This window comes from Bubalus kerabau, chromosome 20 (assembly GCF_029407905.1).
Source record: "Bubalus kerabau isolate K-KA32 ecotype Philippines breed swamp buffalo chromosome 20, PCC_UOA_SB_1v2, whole genome shotgun sequence".
Taxonomy (NCBI): domain Eukaryota; kingdom Metazoa; phylum Chordata; class Mammalia; order Artiodactyla; family Bovidae; genus Bubalus; species Bubalus kerabau.
The window spans coordinates 37,274,527-37,297,693 of record NC_073643.1 but is presented as its reverse complement, the minus strand read 5'-3'; the positions used below and the strand labels follow the sequence as shown (position 1 = coordinate 37,297,693).

General features: G+C 40.8%; 1 protein-coding gene and 1 long non-coding RNA gene across 15 annotated transcripts in view; both read right to left on the bottom strand.

Annotated features, from left to right (window-relative positions):
• Positions 1–23,167, bottom strand: part of MAGI1 (membrane associated guanylate kinase, WW and PDZ domain containing 1) — a 643,759-nt gene that overhangs the window by 446,396 nt on the left and 174,196 nt on the right. The gene's annotated exons all lie outside the window — the stretch shown is intronic.
• Positions 1,632–9,056, bottom strand: LOC129634839 (uncharacterized). The gene is made up of 4 exons (XR_008705938.1): positions 8,252–9,056; positions 7,686–7,745; positions 6,767–6,940; positions 1,632–6,646 (listed from the first exon to the last, which is right to left on the bottom strand). It is a non-coding gene; the product is annotated as an uncharacterized LOC129634839 (long non-coding RNA).

Here is a 23,167-nt window from a genome sequence, read left to right as displayed (position 1 = left end):
AAAACAGAAAAATGATTCAGTTATATTTCTAAATATTAAATCACACAAAACCAATACTTGGAGAATATGCTGCTATACTCATTTTCCACCAGTAGACATTATGTCCACAAGACTCCCAAAGGCAGACTTTATATCAATATGAGATCCAGCAACCAACCTCAAAGAATACAACAAGGCTGACTTAACAAACACAGTCAAGTTCCAATATAATTTATCAGTTCAGTTCAGTTCAGGTCAGTCGCTCAGTCGTGCCCGACTCTTTGCAACCCCATGAATCACAGCACACCAGGCCTCCCTGTCCATCACCAACTCCCGGAGTCCACTCGACGTGACAGTATGTTGTTGCACAACCCATTAAAAATAATTAGATACGCCCATGTAATCAAAGACCAGAACACTTGCCCAAAGTTTATCAAGGTTAGAATATAATCTTACTTCAATACTATGGGTAAGTAAAATATAAAGAGATGAAAATAATTCCATGGTTTATCACAAATCCCAAATGTGACATCTGGTGATAACCAATGAAGAGATTTATAATATTAAATTGAACCAAACAAGTGCGTAAAACCACAGAGAAGGCAGCATTTGATGGTTTTAGGATGGTTATATGAAATTTTTAAAGTGACAACAAGGCTGGCATTTAGACTCTGCCAATAATCTGATGTACATCTTTAGACAAATAATTGGGCCTCAAGATTTTCCCCCTCGTGTAAAATGATGAGGTTGGTTCTCATTTGATTCCACACTCTTAAATTCACAAATGCAAAGTGGAAGAGCAGTGTTCCTATTGTTGTTCCTCTAAGACTGAGCTAGGAGTCAGTTAGCCCATTGCTCTGAACCCTGATTTAATGAGCAACCTCAAGCAAGTGTGGATTTCCCAGCTAGCCTCAGCTTCTCCTTTGCTAAAAGCTTCCTTTTCTAACTGTGAAGAGAATAGGGCTACCAGGGGAGAAATTCCTATACAATCAAAGTAGCATCCCTGTTCATAAAAACTAAACAATGCTCAGATTAAATTCCAAGCTAGTGAGTTCCACTTCCTTTATATAATTTTAAGAATGGAGTGTGTGGAGTGGAAAAATAAAAAAGGGAGAGCATCTCATTGGGACCAAATACACTGTTGGACTTGGCCATTCTTCCAAAGCACACAAAATAGAATGCTTAATCCATAAAATAGACTTGAAGATTGGCCTCTAACTCCTGACAGCTGGCATGCAACCACAATAAAGAATGACAAGTTTCTGAACCAAAAAAAAAAAAAAAAAAATCAGGCTAAATGACTCCTAGTCTTAAGATTTGGGCAGGAAAGCAAAATGAAACAAAACAGAATTCCACAAATATTTTTTGCAAGAGAGAATTTTAAAAGCACCTACTAAAGAAAACCTACTTGCAGGAATGGGACTTTTAGATAAAATGCCCCAGTTGAACAGCAAGGACTTTAAAGAAAGGAAGACAGGGAGGGAAGAAAGGTGGCAGGTAATCAGTCTTCACTGCATATATGAAATTGAAAAAGGCAAATCTGAATCCTGCCACCACAATGTGAGACACAAGGCTACAGTGAGGAGAACATCCTCAGAATTCTAATTTATGTCATTTATCCCCTCCTGGACTTAGTGAATGGTGACTAATAATTGTGGGGACCTTGCTTTCAGTAATAGTGCCAATACTCCCTTGAAAGACTTCATACCGTTATTTATCAAGAAGTCTCTACCACTTTCTTGTCATCACTCCCAAATGCCTTTTGGTCTCTGTTGTTCTTAACCATCTCTCTTTTCGAGAGCACCTCTCTCGTCTGTCCACAGAGGAATGTTTAATCGTGTACAGAAAAGGAACAACCACACAGCCATCAGCATAAGTCACGCTGCAGATCCACTATCCGCCACATTTAATTGGCAGAACTGATGTCTCTCACATCAGTGCCTGCAAATGCAGCTGGTTTTGTAGGGTCCTCATGCCTTATAATTTGGTTAAGTCTTCAAAAAATTATGCCAAGGGAGAAGCAAACAGATATTCTTTTTTTTTTAACAATGGGGAAAGGCTTTCAGTGTGTTTTCAGTACATGTAATAAAACTAAACCTATTGAAAATAAAATTCCTAGGGATTGGGAAATCACAAAACTAACAAGTTTATGGCAATTCTTCATAGCCAGACTGCTAGCAAATCTCTGAATGTGTGTTCTTCTATACCTCTCTGCTCTGCAAGTTAACTCCGCCTGATTCCTCTACCTTTATCGGCTGAAGGGTCACTCATCCTGGGAGACTGTTGAGGGAAGGTGTATGTTCCTTTGTCTCTGGTACAAAAGAGCCCAGTCCACAGAGTCAGTTCCAGCAATTACTATATGCCTTGTAGCTGGTCCTTTTTTTTCTGACCATCTCTCTCCCAAGACCTAATTTTTTTGTTCATTTCTGTACCTCAACAGCCTAGCCCCACCCCAGACATACAAGTGGTACTTGATATTTACTACCATGACTGTCAATCAAGAAAAGGATGTGCCTCAAATATAACCATCTAGGTCTCCATCCACTTTGACGGAAATGACACACATTCAAGGATACTGTTGAGTTTGCAAGTCTGATTATTTTTATGTGGTTGGGGACAGGGGGAGGGAGATAACTTGATCTCTACTTACTACTTCACTACTTTCACCCAGTATACGACAGTGTCAAGGGAACAAATTAAAAATGCATTATTTTTTTTCTTATTAAAATACATATAGCAACTCTACAGTGGTGCTTTTGCCATTCCCCTTCTTATGGTTGATGTAACTAAGTCTTGAAAGAGTAAAATGACTTTCCTAGTATCTCCCAACAAAACCAGTGACAAACCAAGAACTGGGTCCCTAGACCTATCAAACTCCCAAACCTATGCATTATGATCTCTTCAATTTACTCAACAGCATATGTCCAACTTCAAAATAGAAGGAACAAAAACTTGACAATGATTTTTCACTTAATATGCATGTGTATGTTATCTGTTATATCTATATCTATATCATATCTATATCTATATCTAATATCTATTTGATAGGGTAACCACTGTTTGGTAATCATTTACCTATTTTCAAGTCTTGGCAATGCTCTATAAAATAGAGAATATTAATTTTTAAATTCCATTTTTACTTCATTATTACACTCAGCTTCAGGGAACCACCAGCCTTGTTCCATAAGTTAAGTCTGCAGGCTTCTGAATGCTTATAAGCATTTGTCCTGTTTCAACCCAAGCTCCCCTAAGAGTTTCCTTAGCTGGGAAAACAAACATATGAACCAAAGGTTAGCTAAACAGAGAGAGGCTAGTTCTCTTTGTCTCATTTGCATGCAGTAAAGAGTTTATTTATTAACTTTCACAAGACCCCTAGTGGCTTTCTGTGACAGAGAGAGTATCTTTGGATAACTAGTATATGTGGCTACCTAGGTGACTGAAATCTACAATCCATTCAACAAATTCTTACTCAGCACTTACCGCCCCAGAGGCTGGGACTGGGGATACAGCAAGTGTAATCCCTACTTTTCTGAAACTTACACATATATTTATTTGGCTGCATCATGCAGCATACATGACCTTAGTTCTCCAACCAGGGAACAAACCCACACCCCTGCAGTGGAAGCATGGAGTTTTAACCACTGGATTGCCAGGGAAGTCTCCTGAAGCTAATATTCTTGTGTATAATACCGGCTCATAAATAAGTAAACAACAGAAAAGGTAATTTCAGATATTAGTAAGTGCATGCATGCATGTTCAGTCATGTCCAATTCTTTGCAACCCTATGAACTGTGGTCCATCAGGCTCCTCTATCCATGGGATTTTTCAGGCAAATTCTTTACCACTGAGCCACCTGGTACTAAGAAAATGCAGACTAATACAAAAGTTGATGGAGGGTGGTGAAGTCAAGAAGATAGTAGCCAGACGATGTTGTGCAAAATTCCTTTGTGTGCTTAGTCACTCAGTCAGGTAAGACTCTTTGCAACTGCAAAGACTGTAGCCTGTCAGGCTCCACTCTCCATGGGGATTCTCCAGGGGAGAATACTAGAGTGGGTTGCCATGCACTCCTCCAGGAGATCTTCTCAATCCAGAGATGGAACCCAGGTCTCCTCATTGCAGGCAGATTCTTTACCGACTGACCCACCAGGGAAACCCAAATTTTCTTTAGATAAGGTAACTACCAAAGTTTCTGAGATGGTGGTGAATTTAGAGTTTAGATGAGTAAGTCAGCAGAAAACCTGAGGAAAGACATCTAGACAGAGACCTCAAGTGGTGTGGACGGGTTTAATATGTTAGAGAAACAAAACAGAAAGCCCAAATAGCTGGAGCTCTCATTCCCTTACTGATTTCTACTTTTGAGTCCATCGTGGTCAAAGGACCATCTCAATTCATTCAAACTTGGTGAGGCTTGTTTTATGGCTTAAGATACAGCCCATCTTGGTATATGGTCTGTGGGTACTTGAATGCATGTTCTACTTTTGATGGGTGGAGTGATCTATAAATGCCAGCCTGATGGTTGATGGTGCTGCTGTATTCTTCAATATCTTTGCTCATCTTCTCACTTGTTCTCACAATTGCTGAAACAGAGGTGTTGAAGTCTCCTACCATAACTGTGGATTTGTCTATTTTTCCTTTCATCTATAAGTTTTTGCTTCACATGGTTGGCTGCTTTGTTGTTTGGTGCACAGACATGTAGAATTCCTATATCAACTTGGTGAACGATCCTTTTATTATAAACTGTCTCTCTCTATCTGTAGTTGTTTTATTTGCTATGAAGCCTACCTTATCTGATATTAATATAGCCACCTTAGCTTTCTTTTGATTACTGTTTCCATGATACACTTTTCCATCCTTTTACATTGAGCCTGCCTGTTTCATATTAATTGAAGTGAGTTCCTGGAGCTTACACAAACTCATGTCCATTGCGTCCGTGATGCCATCCAACCATATCATCCTCTGTCGTCCCCTTCTCCTCCTGCCTTCAATCTTTCCCAGCATCAGGGTCTTTTCTAATAAGTCAGCTCTTTGCATCAGGTGGCTAAAGTATTGGAGTTTCAGCTTCAACATCAGCCCTTCCAATGAATATTCACAACTGATTTCCTTTAGGAAGGACTGGTTGGATCTCCTTGCAGTCCAAGGGACTCTCAAGAGTCTTCTCCAACACCACAGTTCAAAAGCATCAATTCTTTGGCGCTCAGCTTTCTTCATAGTCCAACTCTCACATCCATACATGACCACAGGAAAAACCATAGCCTTGACTAGATGGACCTTTGTTGGCAAAGTAATGTCTCGGCTTTTCAATATGCTATTTAGGTTGGTCATAACTTTTCTAAAATTCACTAGTTCAGGTATGTTTGACAGGAAGAGAAAAGTGTTAGATGGGCCTCTTAATAGCAATGACAAATGTACCAGCAAGCTAGTTTATATCAAACAAATACAAAAAAGATTCACTTTCAATCCAAACCTAATGCATTTTCTAATTCCGTGAATCTCCATTTCCTGTCTCTAGTTCTTGCCACTTTAACAAATTGGGCTCATAAGTATGACAAAGACCATTCATGATAAGCCAATATTTAAAAATAGATGACTGTGTATAACAAATTAATAACTCTGTGTAGTATATTTACTTTCATTGCCAAATAATATTTGCATTAATAGTACATTTTTATAGTAAAACCTAAGAAATCTACATTATTTAAATGTAAATGAGAATCTTCTTTTACACTAGGTATTTATAGACCATTACTTGGCAGATTTAATGATTTATATTTACAATTTCAGCACCCTCTGCACCATACATAGGCTCTCCCACCTTGTGCCTGAAACCAAAATGCAGCCCTTCTGTTCAACCACGCTTTTCTTCCCTTGTAGATTGTATTAGGCTTCTTGCTTACTTCTTCTTTAATAATGAAATTGGTATCATGAAGAAGAGAAGAAAGGCAAACTGAAGTCCACATCATTGCACACAACCAGGCTGCTCAACCTGAGGGCCCAGTATCAGGACACTCTAGTTTGGTGGCTTCTGCCACATCACCCACGCAGTGTCAGGTACATATTCCTTTGGTTTACCAGCTCAATGTTGCCTAGAGCAGGCTGTGGGATCCAGGATTGAAGTGAGGCGAATCCAGTCCCATGTAAGAGGTAAAAGGAGCTATACACAACATCACAAAGCCAAAGAAGGATAACTTTTTCATTGGAAAATCTGAAAATTCTCCATGAGAGATGACAATCAGGACAGTAAACAACCTTAGCTACTGACGGTAACCAATTCTCCAGGCATAGCGCAGTGCTCCTGCAGTTTTTCTAGTTCCTTAAAGGATCTCTAAAATGCAACAGAGGTTGAGGATGTCAACAAAGAAAAAATTAAGATCACTAATACACTAACTATACTTTGATAAAAAATGATTAACAAAATGAAATCTTTAAAAACACACACACAGAAAAATGGAATCAGATCAGTTTCCTTGTGAAACAACCATGATATCTCAGTTCCAAGGCAGCACAGGTGGGATATGGGAACCACTTCCTACTAGGAATAATCCCAGGCAAATGTAGTTTCCAAGGCAGATGTGTGCCTCCCTGTTCCTGCGTCCTCCATCCCAGGACCTGTCTGGTGTTTCTGCAGCAGCTGGCTGAACAAGCCTCAGGTCAACACCAGCTGCAGTGCCTGCTGAGAGAAGACAGAGCACAACACTGAAGCGGAAAGAGAGGGAAAATGCAACAACCTCCCATAGCTGAGACAGGGCCCCTGGATTTCTCCCAGCCCCATTCTCCAACACCCACACACCTGCAAAGTCAGACCACCATTGTCTCTATTCCTCCAGCTCACCACAAGGGAATACCACACTAGCAGGGTCTTCATCCTTTGCTTGTATGAAATCTGCAGCTCCTGCAACCAGCTGCTCACCCAAGCTCCAGCCAAGCTCCTGCTGCTTGGCAACAATGAGCATTTACCTGTGGCCTAAAAACCACAGATGACTGTAAAGCACAAAATAACTCAAAACATGTTGTCATTTTCCTTCTCTTTATGCTATACTTTTTTCTCCTTTAGAGACATAAGAGTGGTTTTTGTCAGCATGCTAATCTATGATGGTCTTTGCTATGTTGCTCCTATCTGATATTGCTCTCTGGTTACTTAAAGGCATAACCCCAAATCTCACACTTCCTTCTGCACTGTGTGCATGCTCAGTCACTCAGTTGTATCCGACTCTGCAAGCCTCACACTGTTGACATTGGGGTTGGATAATTCTCTACTGCCGTGGCTTTGCTGTGCACTGTGGGATGTTTAGCAGCATCCTTTGCCTCTGTCAGGAGCATCTCCCACCACCACCAAGTTCATCAAAAATGTGTCCAGACATTATCCAGGAGTGAGTGAGGGAGGAGGTGAAGGGTGTTTTCACATATGGAAAACAAACGATCCATATTACAACTGGCTTGAAGGGAGCCAACTCAAAACGCCTGAGTGACATCGGGGGCTCATTTCAAAAACAAGATCATTATCTAGGGTGATAATATAGACATAAAGGGAGCCAATCCTGGTAATTAAGTATTTAAATAACTCAATATTTAAACATCAGCAGCAGAACGTTTTATTATTTCTACCTTTCTAGATCTTGCCCCATACCTTCCCCACCACCCACAGAAATGTTTTGCCTCAATCAAATTTTTATTACTATTTCCCTAACATCAAAACAGATGTCACAGACCTGAGTTATGGAGCTGTTTCCCAGAGAGGAGGAAGCAGTTGATTTTTCCCTCCTGGGTTTCTTAAGAGATAACAAATAAATAATATCAGCATTTGTAACATCACAATTTATACTCTTCTAAGGGAGGAAGTATAAAAGGTTATTTAATCAAGTAAACAAATTCACACCTGTTTTCGCCTCTTTTTCGTTCTCTTTCCCTTGAATTTTATACATGTGTACTTTTAACCTAATATTTTTTCCTGTTGAAAGAAATATTTGGACTACAGCAAAATGCTTCTCCATAATTCCACCCTTCCTTCCTTCTAGCAAGCTTCAGAGCTCACCGTGTTTTACAAAGGGTAAGCTTTGCTATCTTACTTCCAAGATCATTTATGATATCACCCAATATGTTACTGACCTTATGGCCTAGAGACAGATTACATGCAAAACCTATCCAATCCTTTTGCCCTCCTTATTGAATTAAAAGATAAAAAGTAAGTAGAAGGCTGTGATTAAAACAAACAAACAAACATAAATCTTCCTTATGAAAAATTTGGGAATCAAAGCTACAGATCAGAAGTACTAACCTTAAGCCCTTCATTTGGCCAGTTCTGAACCCATAGAAGCTGACTTGGGCTGTGGGCATACACAGAGAGCGAGGGCACAGGAGATCAGGCAGCTATAAATGCAGCAGCTGCTAGCCTCATCCTAACAGGAACAGAAGGTAGTGTTCATGTAAAAGTGTTTTCAAGACGCTCACAGGAAGCTCCAAAGTTGACCAGGGGCTGACTAAACACTAGTGTCATTCTAGGATGCAACAAGCCCGGATACAATATGGTTTCAAGTGAACAGTAGATGAAAAGGTAAACTTCACCCTAGACTGTGCAGCACTGCACACCTATAGCAACACTGAGACGCTGGATGCTGCTTGGTCTCGTAAGTCACTTAACCACTCTCAGCAACATTTCCTCCTCTGCAAAATGGGGATCATGCTCTGGATGTTCTGGGTTGTTAAATGATGCTCTGCCACCAATGGCACAGTAGAGCAGTGAAACTGGGATGGGGTCTCTGGCTCCCTGAAAGTCCTTGAAATAATGCTAGGTAGCAACTGGGATCAAAGTACCAATATTCATGGTCACCAATGTCTTTTGAGCATTTATTCTGTTAAAAAAAAAAACGTTTCATATTCGTAGCTCACAACAACCCCAAACTAGGTCCTCTTACCCCCAAAACAGATGGGATAACTGTAGACTGAGAGGTCAAGGGACTTGTATCCAAGGCAGCTAGGAAATGCTGGAGCAAGGATTCAAACCCAGGCAATCTGCCTTCAGGGTCTGAGGTTACAGCCAGCAGACCACATCGCTTCCGGAAGGAAGCATTTAATATGTGAAAGGATAGATGGGTTAATTAATAATTACCTGATCTTTTCATCCTCCAGGGCCTTTTTTTCCCCTTCCAAAATAAAAGAGGGAAACATTGATTTGTTCTCCCTACAGATTACAGAGCAGAATATCTTACTAAATACCAAGCATTATTTGTTTGTACTGATTTTAATACAATAATTTGCTGAACCAAATTTTTACTACCCTGAGAGTAGGTACTTAAACATTGCTGCATAATGAAATGGCTGTGCAAAAAAGCAACAGCTGATCACTACAGGCAACTACTTTTCCTTTGTAAATACAAAACTCCAATCAGCTAAGAATGTAGCATGACAGATCACAAGCCAGAGACAGAGTCTTCTCCATAGGGATTTAAAGCTCAAGAATTTCAAAGTACTTAATAACATTAAATCTGAGGCAGATGGCTGAGTGCCTTAAGAGATCCCAAACTATTAAGGGTATCCCGGATGAAATTCCTTAGCTGAGTTGTCTTCTTTCTGCATCAGAAAATGGCTGGCACCACCTGGTGGCTTTCTTCCTCCTCTAAAACCTAAATTCCACTGAACTAAGACCTGGAAGATATTCTGTCAGGGTTATCCACGGAAGAAAGAAGGCAATCTTTATATTTCATTCACATAATTCTAACTAAAGTGTTGAACGAATTTAGTTTTTATCCACATGGAAACACTCACCTCTAGAGCATTCTCTTAAATATAGAACTTCTATCAAAATACATGAGTTGAAAAGACTCAAGCCCGGCTCAGCTGGAGCACTTCTGAAACCATATAGCATGGGGAACCACCCACAACATTCATTCATGCTGAGGACGGGGAGACAATTTCCTCTAAGGTAAATGTGCTTCTGATAATGTGACTCCACTGGGTACTGTCCATGTCATCATTTTATAGGTAAGAACAATGAGGCTCAGCCTGAATTAAAAACTTTTCCCAGAACTAGGGATTTAAATACTGTTCTACCTGTTTTTAATGGTCCTCACTGCTATACTATGATTTGCTTTGTCATGATGACCACAATGATGATTCATCCAAATATATGTGCATGAAAATGGAGAAGTTCCAGTTTTGTTTTAAGAGTTCTATCTTTAAATCCTATTAACTAACTGCAGTCAAGTTGAAATTGTCCTTGGCTGGAAATCCTACTAAGTATAGGTGTAATTATACTGGACAAACAAGTGTTCAAACATTAGCTAAATAGTTAAAAGTTCAGTACACCTTCGGTAGCTCTAAAGTCCTAAATACCTTTGCCCAGTAGAAGCACAAAAGAGGTAACCAGAGGGTAAGAATTACCCAAAGGATAGGAAGGATGTTTGGCAAACTTAAACCAAGCATCAATAAGGAGACACAAGTCTGAAGAAATCTACTCTGTCCAACTCTGTCTGTCTAAGTAACTGAAAGTATGGTGACCATGAGAACTGTGTGTTATCCTGAATGGTCTCGAGCATTAGAAAACCAAATGGGAAACATATGGGAGAATTAAAGAGGTGGATGAAGCAAAGTCAAGTGACCTAGAATGTTTCACATCCCATGCTCAGCTTGAACAACCTTAATCAGATGCTCAGATTGAAGTCCTATGAACTGAGAATCTACTTCAGCACTTAAATACACTGACCCCTGGTCCCACAGACCTACTAGTGCTCAGCTTACAATAACACTTATAAAGAGCTGACAGGCAAATTTTAATTAAAGTACATTGAAAATAACTTGAGGCATACTTTGTACAAAGAAAATTACTCTTTTGGTAGAGTTACTCAACTTACGTTGTATCTATGTGTGTGTTCCTTCTCTTCTGAGAGTTTTCAATAAAGGGAAAAAATGATAATTTATACAGAGACAGGGACTTCCCTGGTGGTCCAGTGGTTGACTCCAAACTTCCACTGCAGGAGGTGTGGGTTCAATTCCTGGGCAAGAACTAAGATCCCACATACCAAATGGTGTTGGCAAATGAAAACGGAAATCTTAGTTGCTTAGTCATGTCTGACTGTGTGACCCCATGGACTGTAGCTCGCCAGGCTCTTCCATCCATGGAACTCTCAAGGCAAGAACACTGAGTGGGTAGACATTCCCTTCCCCAGGGGATCTTCCGGACCCAGGGTCAAACTTGCATCTCCTGCACTGCAGGCAGATTCTTTACTGTCTGAGCCAATAGGGAAGTCTGATGGCCAAATAAACAGAACCCTCCCCCCCAAAAAAAAATCTGCACTGAGTCCTGTCACCTGCAAGCAGGATGCTCTAGATCAAGTTACTTAAATTTTCTTAGTCTCTTGTCCCTCATTTTCAAATAGAGATTTCCAGATGTGGTGGACGTCAGAGCAGTTCACCAACTATTTGTTGCCCTTTGCCAGTGAAGACATGAAAGGGTTAACTACCCAGTCTCCTCTTTAATAAGTGAGAGGTGGGTAGGACAGCTCAGATGTATGTAGAAACCAACTGTACTGTGTCCATTCCAAACTCTGAACTCCAGATTCAAAACTATCCAGGGAGGGTGAGTTCTCCATGGCTCTGAGTGACTATGGTGGGCAGGACAACTCCCCACTCATTGACTCAACTGATGAGTAAGTATCCTGAGAAAAAAGCAAGTCTTTTTTCTTTCTTTTCTGTGTTTTTTTTGGTTTTTTTGGTAGCACTGGTATTTGGGGGATTGGTTGCATCTGTTACTTTGACAATACCAGCTGATAGACCACTTTTATAAGTTAATTATAAGGAGTAAAGTTAAGATGTCCATAAGTAGTCAATGAATAACTGATTTTTGTTGCTGTGTTTGTTGTCATTTGATTATTTGGTAAGAAATACACATTTTTGCCAAACACGTACAAATGGTTAAATAGTGTTCCCCGGGTATACTGCTGCTGCTGCTGCTGCTGCATCGCTTCAGTCGTGTCCGACTCTGTGCGACCCCATAGATGGCCTCCTACCAGGCTCCTCTGTCCCTGGGATTCTCCAGGGAAGAACACTGGAGTGGGTTGCCATTTCCTTCTCCAATGCATAAAAGTGAAATCGCTCAGTCGTGTCTGACTCTTAGCAACCTCATGGACTGCAGCCCACCAGGCTCCTCCGTCTATGGGATTTTCCAGGCAAGAGTACTGGAGTGGGATACCACTGCCTTCTCCGAGTGTATACTGGAGGTATATTTTTTCTTCACAACTAACACAGAAGAGATTTAACAGAACTAAAATATAAACCAATAAACATTTTCTTTTTTCCTTCTTTCCAGGTTCCACTGAAGATTTGATGTTGGTGTTTGGAAACCTACAGAAATTTAATCCCAAAGAAACAAGCTCTTTCCTTCAGAGTCAGCTTCTAAGAGAGTTTAAGCAACTCAACCAAGAGCATCTTGCTTACATGGACAGGGGTAAAACTTAGGACTGTCAGGGTCCAGCAACCCATGCCTCAACACTAAATTACACAGCTGCTATTCTTCCCCTCCCTACTACAAACTGTATTTATCTCTTTATAAATTTAAGTTCATTTTCTTCCCTTCATTGAAAATTCTCACCACAGAAGGAAAATACACACAAATACAAACACACATATACTGTAGAGACTTTCTCTGCAGTACAGATAAATAAGATACTTGACTAGTAAAGTATCTTATTTAGGTACAAAACATGAATACATACCTAAAATCAATTTATCAATTATGCACTATCATAGTTCAAAGGCCGTATCATATTTTTCTCCAAAATAACTAACATTAAAAGTGAGACAAAATATCACCAGCCAAACTTATTTAGATACCCTGTTTCTCTGCTTAAAAAACAATGATGAAACCAGTCAATCCTAAAGGAAATCAACCCTGAATATTCATTGGAAGGGCTGATGCTGAAACTGAAGCCCCAATACTCTGGTCACCTGATGCAAACAGCTGACTCATTAGAAAAGACCCTGATGCTGGGAAAGAGTGAAGCCAGGAGGAAAAGGGGACAACAGAGGATGAGATGGTTGGATGGCATCACTGACTCAATAGACATGAGTTTGAGCAAGCTCCGGGAGATGGTGAAGGGCAGAGAAGCCTGGTGTGCTGTGTTCACGGGGTCACAAAGAATAGGACACAACTTAGCAATTGAACAACAACAAGAAGCAAGATAAAATATCAGCAGCCAAACTTATTTCTCTATTTAAAAAAATAATAATCATGCTAATTTAAATGTAACTATTTGTAGAACGTTCTAAGAGTATGTACCAGCATGTTTGTGATGTGCTACAAACTGAGATAAATGTAGCCCCCTCCCACTTCTGGTATGCAATCAAGGATGACCAACAAGTACCATTTTGCCTGAAAATTGCCCAGTTTAAGCACTGAAAGTCCCACAGACCCAGGAAACCACTCAGTCCCAGGCAAACCAGGAGGATGGTCCAGCACTGTCTCTATGTTAAGAAAGTCACACATCCCAAGAGTCCCCTCAATCCAGGACAAACCAGGAAGCTAGGTCACGCAGTAAAGAAAAGACATCCTTGAAGCATCGAGTAAACAAGAAACATCTTCCTGGAATGTAAAGATAAAAGGAGGGACATTACATCATATGAAAACAAAGATATAAAATAGAATACTACGTAAACTCTGGATGAACTTTCAAAAAAAAAAAAAACCTCAAGCAGTCAAAGTAGTTGAGTTTTTCATGCTCTGTTTTTACAGAGGTGCACAGGTGGAAAGAACTGATAAACAAGACTACAAAAGAAAAACTGCTGATGTAGAAACATCTAGGATGCAACGTTCACACCCTCCCTAACTTGCTACATGAACCTAGGCGAGGCCTTGAACCCCTCAAAGGCACAACCACACTTCCTTTATTTTCAAACAATCCCCACTAGAAGGCCAGGACCTTGCTTTGTTAATGATGTCCTGTGTGCCTGGTATCTAGATCTAGGCCTAGCACACAGGAAGGGCTCACTCTGCAATGTTTCACTAAATGAGCAGCTAAATCTCCAGTCAGAGATAAAACTACCACGGTAGGATGGTAGGATCTGCAAAACTATCAAAGACGATCATATTTACAGAAGCATACTAATAATAGCTGTATGAAAGTGATCTCAATTATTTTCATAAATTTCTTTATCTTATTTTCTCCCATTTCAGTGATTTATAAATATTACGTTATTGCTTGATTTGGATTTTGTTGGGTAGTGGTGATGGGGTGTATATTTGTAAACTGAAGTTGGGGGAAATGTGTTAGGCTAAGTTATATATATCTATACTGACATGGCCACATATGTTCGGGAATATTTTCTAAAATATATTATGCTGGCAGAAATCATTTGTTTATACTCAGTAATTTAAAAAACAAAACAAAGTTTAAGTGAAAAAGTATGAAGACATAAGCATCAAAAGAAAGAAGAAGCTGCAGAGTTTTGATCTACAAGAGAAAGAGGAAAAGGGGAAGAATTTGAGAGCAATGTGGATGAAGGCCAAAAGCTGAGATCCTATAGAGAAGGTTTCTAAGGTTTTAAAAGAGAATAAATCGACCTGGGGGCTCAAGAGCACAAGGGCCCAAGCCAAGTAGTTGATCTTCTACCAGCTGGGATTACGACTGGCCTATGTAGCAAGTGTTCATGGGTCAACACTACCTACAACTGCCCTCTTTTTCACCCCAGTAGAAGGAAGAGACCCCGACCAAGGGATTTCTCCTGGTGGCTTCCATGAGGTGACACAGCACCCAGTCAGGGGAACAGCAGGCTGACAGGGATGGAATTCCTGCCCCTGGTCAGCATCAGGTTTGAGCCTGCCCAGAAAAGCAAGAGGAGGACCGTGATCAAACACATTTAGGATGGTGGGTAGAAGTGTGGTGCTCATACCTAACAAGTAAAAACAAACACTACAGGTGTGTTCACACACATGTCCATTACAAAGGGGGGCGGTACAGAAGACATGCCTTACACCCATATTTTAAATAAATGGTAAACTATGAGAAAATATTTGTGGTCTCTACTCTGAGGCACAGCACCAGATCCTCTGTTGATTTGTAACCCAAGATTCAAAAAGAAGTGTCTTAATATTGACGACAATCTCTAGCTAGCCCAACATAACATGGATGTAGTGAACAGCTCAGGGGGAACTGTGAGCATTACCTTACTTGTGTGATATGAAGAGTCCTACGAGTGCATGTTTAAGATACAGATAAGTAAGTTCCTAGCAGGAGCAAGATCTTAGCTCATTTTTCTATGCATACCCTGTGCTACTAATATTTTTAAACACACACTCCAGCCCTCAAATGCCTTACTGTCAAAAGTTTCAAACACTACACTTTTCTTGGATGCTGGCAAGTTCTGATACATCTAACCCTTATGCATTAATCTGCTCTGTCCATACTGTCCTCCTCCATCAACTTAATATTAAGGAAACATACAATGAATTTCTGAATCAATAAATAAATCTTAAGATGTGTCCAAAAAGGGTAACTGGATGACAAGGTAAGAAAAGCTGTCTCTATCTATACAAGAACATATTTTATGAAACTGAGATAAAATGATTTCCCTGGCATATCTTGTAGCTAATACTAAAAGCAGAAAGCTTTATGGAAGAAAATGGTCTTCTAAACCAAGAACTCTCAGAAATGCCCTTGACAAAAATAGATCGGTTATATGAAAAGTCTAACCTTTCATTTAGGGGGGAAAAAAATTAAGCAGATAAAAACAAAGAAACATAAACAAATGCAATATGCTTTCTTGCACTCAAGGATTTTGTCAACCCAGTAACTTAGAGTGTGCTTTGTACATATAAAATATTAGATCTTTGGATGGGTGAATGAGGGATGGGTGGATGGATGGATGGATGGTTCAATGAATGAAGTGAATCACATGCATCCACTCTCCACTCAAAAAGCTCAGGAATTCCCGTACTGTAATTCCTATACTGTAGGAATCGCCGTTTCCATATGATTCATACAAAAAGCCCACCATATAAATAAAAGTGGTTTCAAAGGCTAGATTTAGGAGAACCATCTTCTCTACAACATGGGTAACTTTCAAATATATTCATAGAAAAGCTTAAAGTTAGTCTTAAAAACACCACTCCAGGAAATCCTATTCAGGGTAATTTGCAACATCCCCCCAGACAGTGCTCTGTGCCACAAAAGAAGCAGAGATCTACAAATCAAGCTATCTACTGTGTCACCTGGCTCTTTAGGTTGCACTATGAAGGGCAGTTCCCACATACCCCCTGGATGATAAGCCATGACAGATGGTCACGTCCCTGAAAAGGGAAATGCCTGTTAAAAGCCCACAATGAGAATTCCACGACAGCCCCGAAGTTAGGATGCCATGCTCTCACTACCAAGGACTTGGGTTTAATCCTTGGTAGGGGAACAAAGCGGAGAAGGCAATGGCAACCCACTCCAGTTCTCTTGCCTGGAAAATTCCATGGGCGGAGGAGCCTGGTAGGCTGCAGTCCATGGGGTCGCAAAGAGTCGGACATGACTGAGCAACTTCATTTTCACTTTTCACGCACTGGGAGAAGGGAATGGCAACCCACTCCGGTGTTCTTGCCTGGAGAATACCAGGGACAGGGGAGCCTGATGGGCTGCTGTCTATGGGATCGCACAGAATCAGACATGACTGAAGCGACTTAGCAGCAGCAGCAGCAGGGGAACTAAGATCCCGCAAGCTGCTCAGTACTGCAAAGAAAACAACAAAACCCCACAATCTAGGGAAAAGTGTGGCACCCGAAAGATGGGAATAGCATCCTCTGATCAAGGGCTGGAGACTCAAGTGTCTGCAGAAACCAGGAAAGTGACCATAAACAAGCACATGTGCTGGGCATTACACAAGAGGGGGTGTGCTGACTGCAGCTGGAGAGGGTATGCCTATCCTTAAGGACAAAAATAAATAGGTAAGGTCTGGGCTTATAGAATAGAACCTGCCCACATCCATGGACTATGCATTCACAACCTCTAAAATGGAAATAAAAGCATGGGGTTGAGCCAGGCTACAGGGTGCCTACCTAATACTCATTCTTCCCTTATTACTTGTGGGTAGAAGGTCAATGTCACTAGGGAAAGGATGTTCAGATGAAAGACTACATGTCCCAGCTTCCCCTGCAGTGAGGGAAAGTCAAGGAGGTGCCAGCAGAGTCACTGGGTGGAACTTCCAAAAACTTCCTTAAAACAGGACAGACAGCTGGCATCTAATCTTACCCCCCTTCTCATCCTTCTTGCTCCCTCCTACCTTGAATTTGACAAAGGAGTCTCTCTCATTCAAGGTGAGGATAAGAGCCTGACTCAGGAACAGCAGAATAGAAAACAAAAATTATGATATTACAATGGGCTTTAAACACCCTAGATCACCTTTGCCTAGACTTTTCATTTCCTGGGGAAAAAAGTCAATCTTGTATAGGTTACCATTTTAGGGTCTCTGCATTATCATCCCAATATAATTAATCCTAAATGACACTAATTCAATTAATCCTAAGTGATATAATACAATTAATCTTAAATGATACAGAGCCCCAGGTACTTCCAAGATGAATCAGAATATTTGCAGAAATGAAAGCAATAAGGGTATAGTGAAAGAGGGTCCAACCTGGTGGCTTTCAATTCTTCGATATGGATGTGACCACTAGATCTGACGCGTTCTACACAGCTGGGTCACCTTGGGCAAGCTTCTTATCCTGGCAGTCCTCAGCTTTCCCATGGGGACTCCAAGAGAATCTGCCTCCCACAAAGAATGCAAGGATTGCATTAAATTATTGCCCTAACACACTTAGTGCCCAGTGTACAGGATGTACTCAAAGAAAAATGCCATTAGGAGTAGGACCCAGTATAAGTCCAAAAGACAGAAAATGGCCTGTGAAATGTTTGGTTTGAGACCTTCAGGCAAAACATCAAACAGCTCTGAAGAACTGGGAGGAAATGTAATTAAATAAGTGAAGTCAGAAGTGGGCAGATGGCACATGCATACTTATAAGAACCACTCCTGGAAAGCATTACACTCGCTGGGGACATCAGTTCAAGTGAGGGGGGGGGGAAGCACAGCATTAAACCAAGCACATGGAGAACGAAATCCCTTCATTCACCTCTCCTTCTCTAACTCACTTGTGCAGAGGAGAGTCACTGGGAGCTTTTCATGGTCAGGCACCCCCATTTCTGCACTAAGGATGATGGAATTAATATGTACATATGCACATGTACACACACACACACACACACAGGCTGTCTGCTCTTTCAGAGTTGACTGACTGTAGTGTTGTCCAACAGAATTTTGTGCACTGATGGAAACAATTACATCTCACTGTCCTACCCGGCAGCCACACGTGGTAACAGACCACTTGAAACATGGCTATTGTGTTGGAGGGATTGAGGGTCTTTTCATTCTTTTAAATTTTCATCAATTTATATTTCATTTTAAATAGACCCATGTGGCTAATGGGCACCACAGTGGATAGCACAGGCACAGGGAGAGCTTGGAGACTAGCAATTCTCAATGGGAAAGAAGAAAAGCAAGGAAAATTAAAGACTCCAGAGGGACAGAATGTAGGACCCATCCCAACACCTTTCTGTATACTAAGCTTTCAGTATCAATTAAACAGCTCACATGTTCAGCTTTTCCATGCCTACCTCCTCCATCCAATCTTTAAAAAAAAAAAAATATCCCAAGTGACAGAAATTAAAATCAAATGGCAGGTGGTGACAAACACTTAAGGTCGTATCCAATAAAGTATCTACAAGAGCACTAAGTGAATGAACTCCGATGCCCGATCCAATTCAATCCAAACTGCATGCTGCCTGATGCTATTTTCTTTCCACACATCCCAACATGCAGAATGACAAGATCACCTTCACATCACGTAACAGAAATGCTGCAGCACTACAGAAAACAGTGAGTCTAAGAGAACACACCAAGCTTTGCTCCTATTTATCCTGACATATTTCGGATGAATAAGGGAGGATATCATGAGCTAAACCTTCATGTCAACAATCCTTTTTTAAGTGATCAGCTTATTTGGGGTGATGGTTGAAGTCTGTGGACTTTATTCTGATTGGTTCATGGTGAGGTAACAAGGTGATGTTTCAGGAATCTTAATCATCAATATTCTGATTCCAACCAGTCTGGGTTGTCAGCATGTGGTCAGCACCCTCCACCTGGGCAGGGGCCTTAGTTTCTGCAGAACAACTCAAAGATATGCAACAGATTGTCCCATATGTATATCCCTCAAGGAGGAATTGGGGTTTTGTTTTATTGCTGAATTATTGTTTAAGTTACCAGGATTTTGTTAGCTTCACTGCTTTTGTTAGTTTCTGCCTCACTTCCCTAATTAGTAACTGCTTCAATCTGCTTCTTGGAACTCTAGGAAGGCCTAGGAGAGAGGGGAGGCTCCAGAGTGCTGCTGGGTTTCACTTCCCCTTTTCTGTGATACTTCTCAATCCTGAAGGGATTAGAAAAGGACAAGAAAGCGAATAGTTTTGCTCAGTTGTGTCCCACTCTTTGCAACCCTATGGACTGCAGCACACCGGGTTTCCCTGTCCTTCACCAACTCCCGGAGCTTGCTCAAACTCATGTCCATCAAGTCGGTGGTGCCATCCAACCATCTTGTCTTCTGTCGTCCCCTTCTCCTCCTGCCTTCAATCTTTCCCAGCATCAGGGTCTTTTCTAATGAGTTGGCTCTTTGCATTAGGTGGCCAAAATATTGGAGCTTCAGCTTCAGCATCCATCCTTCCAATGAATATTCAGGTTTGATTTCCTTTAGGATTGACTGGTTTGAACGCCTTGCAGTTTTCAATAGAGAGAGGTTAATCATCAACTTGGCAGGGGAACTTGATTGTGACTGCAGTCAGCACACAAAGGAACAGGATCTTCTCTTTTCTGGGAGGCTTGATACATGCTCAAGTTTATAGGATGCCAAATGGAAGTGGACCTCAAACTGCACCAGACTTCCTTTTTTCTTAATTGAGTGACATATGAAAAACTGTCAACCAGTCTCCTCAAAATGCAGGAACCATATGAAAGCCAATATAACCTAACTGCCCTATTCACTTGACAGGAATCAGCCAGCTCAAACAGAGGTAATGGTGCTTAGCGGGATTCATGGCCACCGCACACACACACAAGCACACCTGCCAGAAAGGCAGACCTTATTTCTCCATAGGAGCTGGCCTTTTTCCTAGGGGCAGCTGCTCGAGTCATGGTCAGAGGTATTCAGAACAGGAAACAGAACTGGTCTTTATGAGGACTGGCAAGTGGTTTTCTGGAGGGAGGAAACATACGAGGCCTGCCCAAAGTCTGAGACTGGTGTAGATTTTACAAACCAGCAAAACACAAAAATGAAGCCAAGTCATCTATGATTTCAGCTATGTCCTACTTTTCACATTTTAACAACATTAAAATTGATGAAAACTGTGTAATTATCACCCAAGAATCATTGAAAATCAGAGTGATTTCATGGCTATTCTGTAGATTTACACAGGTTAAGCCTCACATTACTCGGGCCAGAGCAGAGATCTTGGAACCCAACTGACGGAGGTCGAGTTTCCGGCCAGATCACACAGTTCGGAGTTCAGGGTCTCTGATCTTCTTCCCCTCAGGGATATGCTACAAGGAGCTGATCAGCAAGGCTGTGATTTTTTTGGCTCTTCTGCCCAGTATTCCCCTAAAGGAAGAACCTGAAGGGAAGCAGAATTTGCCAACCCAAAATATGTCTCTCAGACAAAAATACTGTTTTAGGGCTGATCATTTTTAAGAAACAGCCGACAGGGTGAAGCTCTGAAAAGTGAGTAAGAGTTACCTTTTATAAGAGACATTTACTTGACAAGGGAAATTTCCATTTGTAAGGGTATCTTCCTGTCTGTCCCAAGAAGAGGAACATGAATAAGAAATTCTTATCAACAGAGAATAAAGGATTTAAAGCTGCATATTAACCATACTCTGGTTGACTGTGGTTTTCTAGGAATCTCCCATAACTGACTACCCCCTATTTCATCCCTAACATCTTCTTTTGTCTTTTACTGGAGATGGCATTTAAGATATGGTTTGGGTTATTTCAGGGAATTTTATTCAGTTTTCCTAGGTGTATTTCCTGTATACAAGAGGTAAAGATGTTATTAAACCTCTGTTTTCCTCCTGTGAATCTTTCATTTATTACTAAGAGGGTGGCGGGAGTTGTGTCTCAGCTAAAACCAACAGGGTAAAGATAATATTACTTTCCCTTCCCTAAAAAGCTAAAAATGTGCACACCTGAGATGTTGCCTTTCTTGAAATCCTGAAAAGTGCTATGCCCTAGGAAGCTGGTTAGATGGTGCTATAGTCTGTCAGACTATATATGGGACAGTCACAGGTGGGTCCTGCTTTACCTGTATTTCATTCTTTTCTGGAGGGAAACCTGAAAACATCCCTTAGGCATTTAAAAGGATACACGACCAGGAAGAGGGAAGGAATGTATTGACCAAGCGATATAACATTTACACTATTAAGTAAAGATTCATAAAAACCTAGTGTTTTCAACAGTATTAATTGCAAAATTATAATATTAAGTATAATACCTTAATAATGGTATAATCTTAAACGTAATCATTGCATTGAACAAAAATTCACGACAAAATGAAGCTTCCAGATGACTTCAGAAGTCTCTGCTCCATGTTGACATAACATGAAGGGATGTTTCTAAAACAGCGTGATTAGCAAAAAGAAAGTTCCATGCCTAATATTCACAACACAAGCCAGTTGTTGTGGAGACAATACATCAGTGGGTCCGTGAACTCTACAAATTTTTAACCTTGTGGATTTGTGACTCTGTTTGGATGGGAAATGCTATTAATAAATTTGAAAAGATGAGAAACAGGATTTTCAAAATTCTAATAAGAGATCACTAAATCATTGCTTTTTCCCAGGAGGAACTTAAAATTCTTTTAACTCCATTCTACTCCTTACCTCTTCATGGGCTACAATTCTGACTTTCTCCCTCTTTTGGGAAGAAGTAAGGGGTCATGGGTAGCATTATGACCCTAAAAGTTTGCTTTGTAAAAACACTGAGAAAGTTGAAAATAAATGTTTAATGACTCACTCAAAAAAACAAACAAACAAACAATAAAACCCACCGAGGACCTGCGTTTCTCATCTCTGCAAGAAACTCCACCTGTGTGATTACATGAGGTATAAAACAACACTGCAATTTTCAAGAATTATTTTAGAAAAATACATACTCTCCAACTACATGTAATTGCAATAGCAATAAAACAAATCGCATTTTATCACTGATTTCATTAGTAATTCAAAGTTAACTCATCTTCACTCCTGAATGAGCTAACACCAAGTTTCTATGTATCAACTATAAATACAAGCAGAATCTTCAAACTTAAAGAGCAAGAAATTCTTACCATGGGCAGGAAAGGGGGAGAAGGGAACAATTAATGATGGTATGCTGCCCACAAGAATGCAGACCCCAGACCAGTTGGACCTGAAGGTTAATGATGTTGACTGCTACCTACCTCACCACCAATCCATGAAAAGAATGTCCACAAGCTGATCACGCCCTCTTTGAAGAACTGCTGTTAAACTGCTCACTATCTCCCCCAAGTTGGGACACGTGCTTTTGAGGGTATTAGCCAGCTGTGGCCCCCTTTATCTGGCAAAACAATAAAGCTACTCTTATGCTTCACCCAAAATCCTGTCTCCAAGATTTGGTTTAGCACTGATGTACAGAGAAGCTGAGATTTCAGCACCACTACTGTGGCATGTGCTTTAAATATGATTTTCTTTTTTCCTTATACCAGAATTGTAAACAAGCATACTAACAGAGCCATCGTCAAAAATGGACACAAACACTGGATCAAGGATGAACCAGAGCTTCATAGATGGGCAGTGAGAGTGCTGGTCTCTGCAGGTCATGTGCTTCCCCTCCCTCCCTCCACACTACTCAAAATCAAACAGTTCACCTCAGAGTGGGACTCGGACCCAGCCAAAACCCACTCTGGGACTTGAACACACCTGGTTGGGACACAAACCTAGCCAAAACCCACAGTCTTTCAACTGAGATCACAACACCTGGTTTCAGGACCTCAGTCCAGTCCAGTCGCTCAGTCATGTCCAACTTTTGCAACCCCATTGACTGCAGCATGCCAGGCTTCCCTGTCCATTCCCGGAGCTTACTCAAACTCATGTCCATCAAGTCAGTGATGCC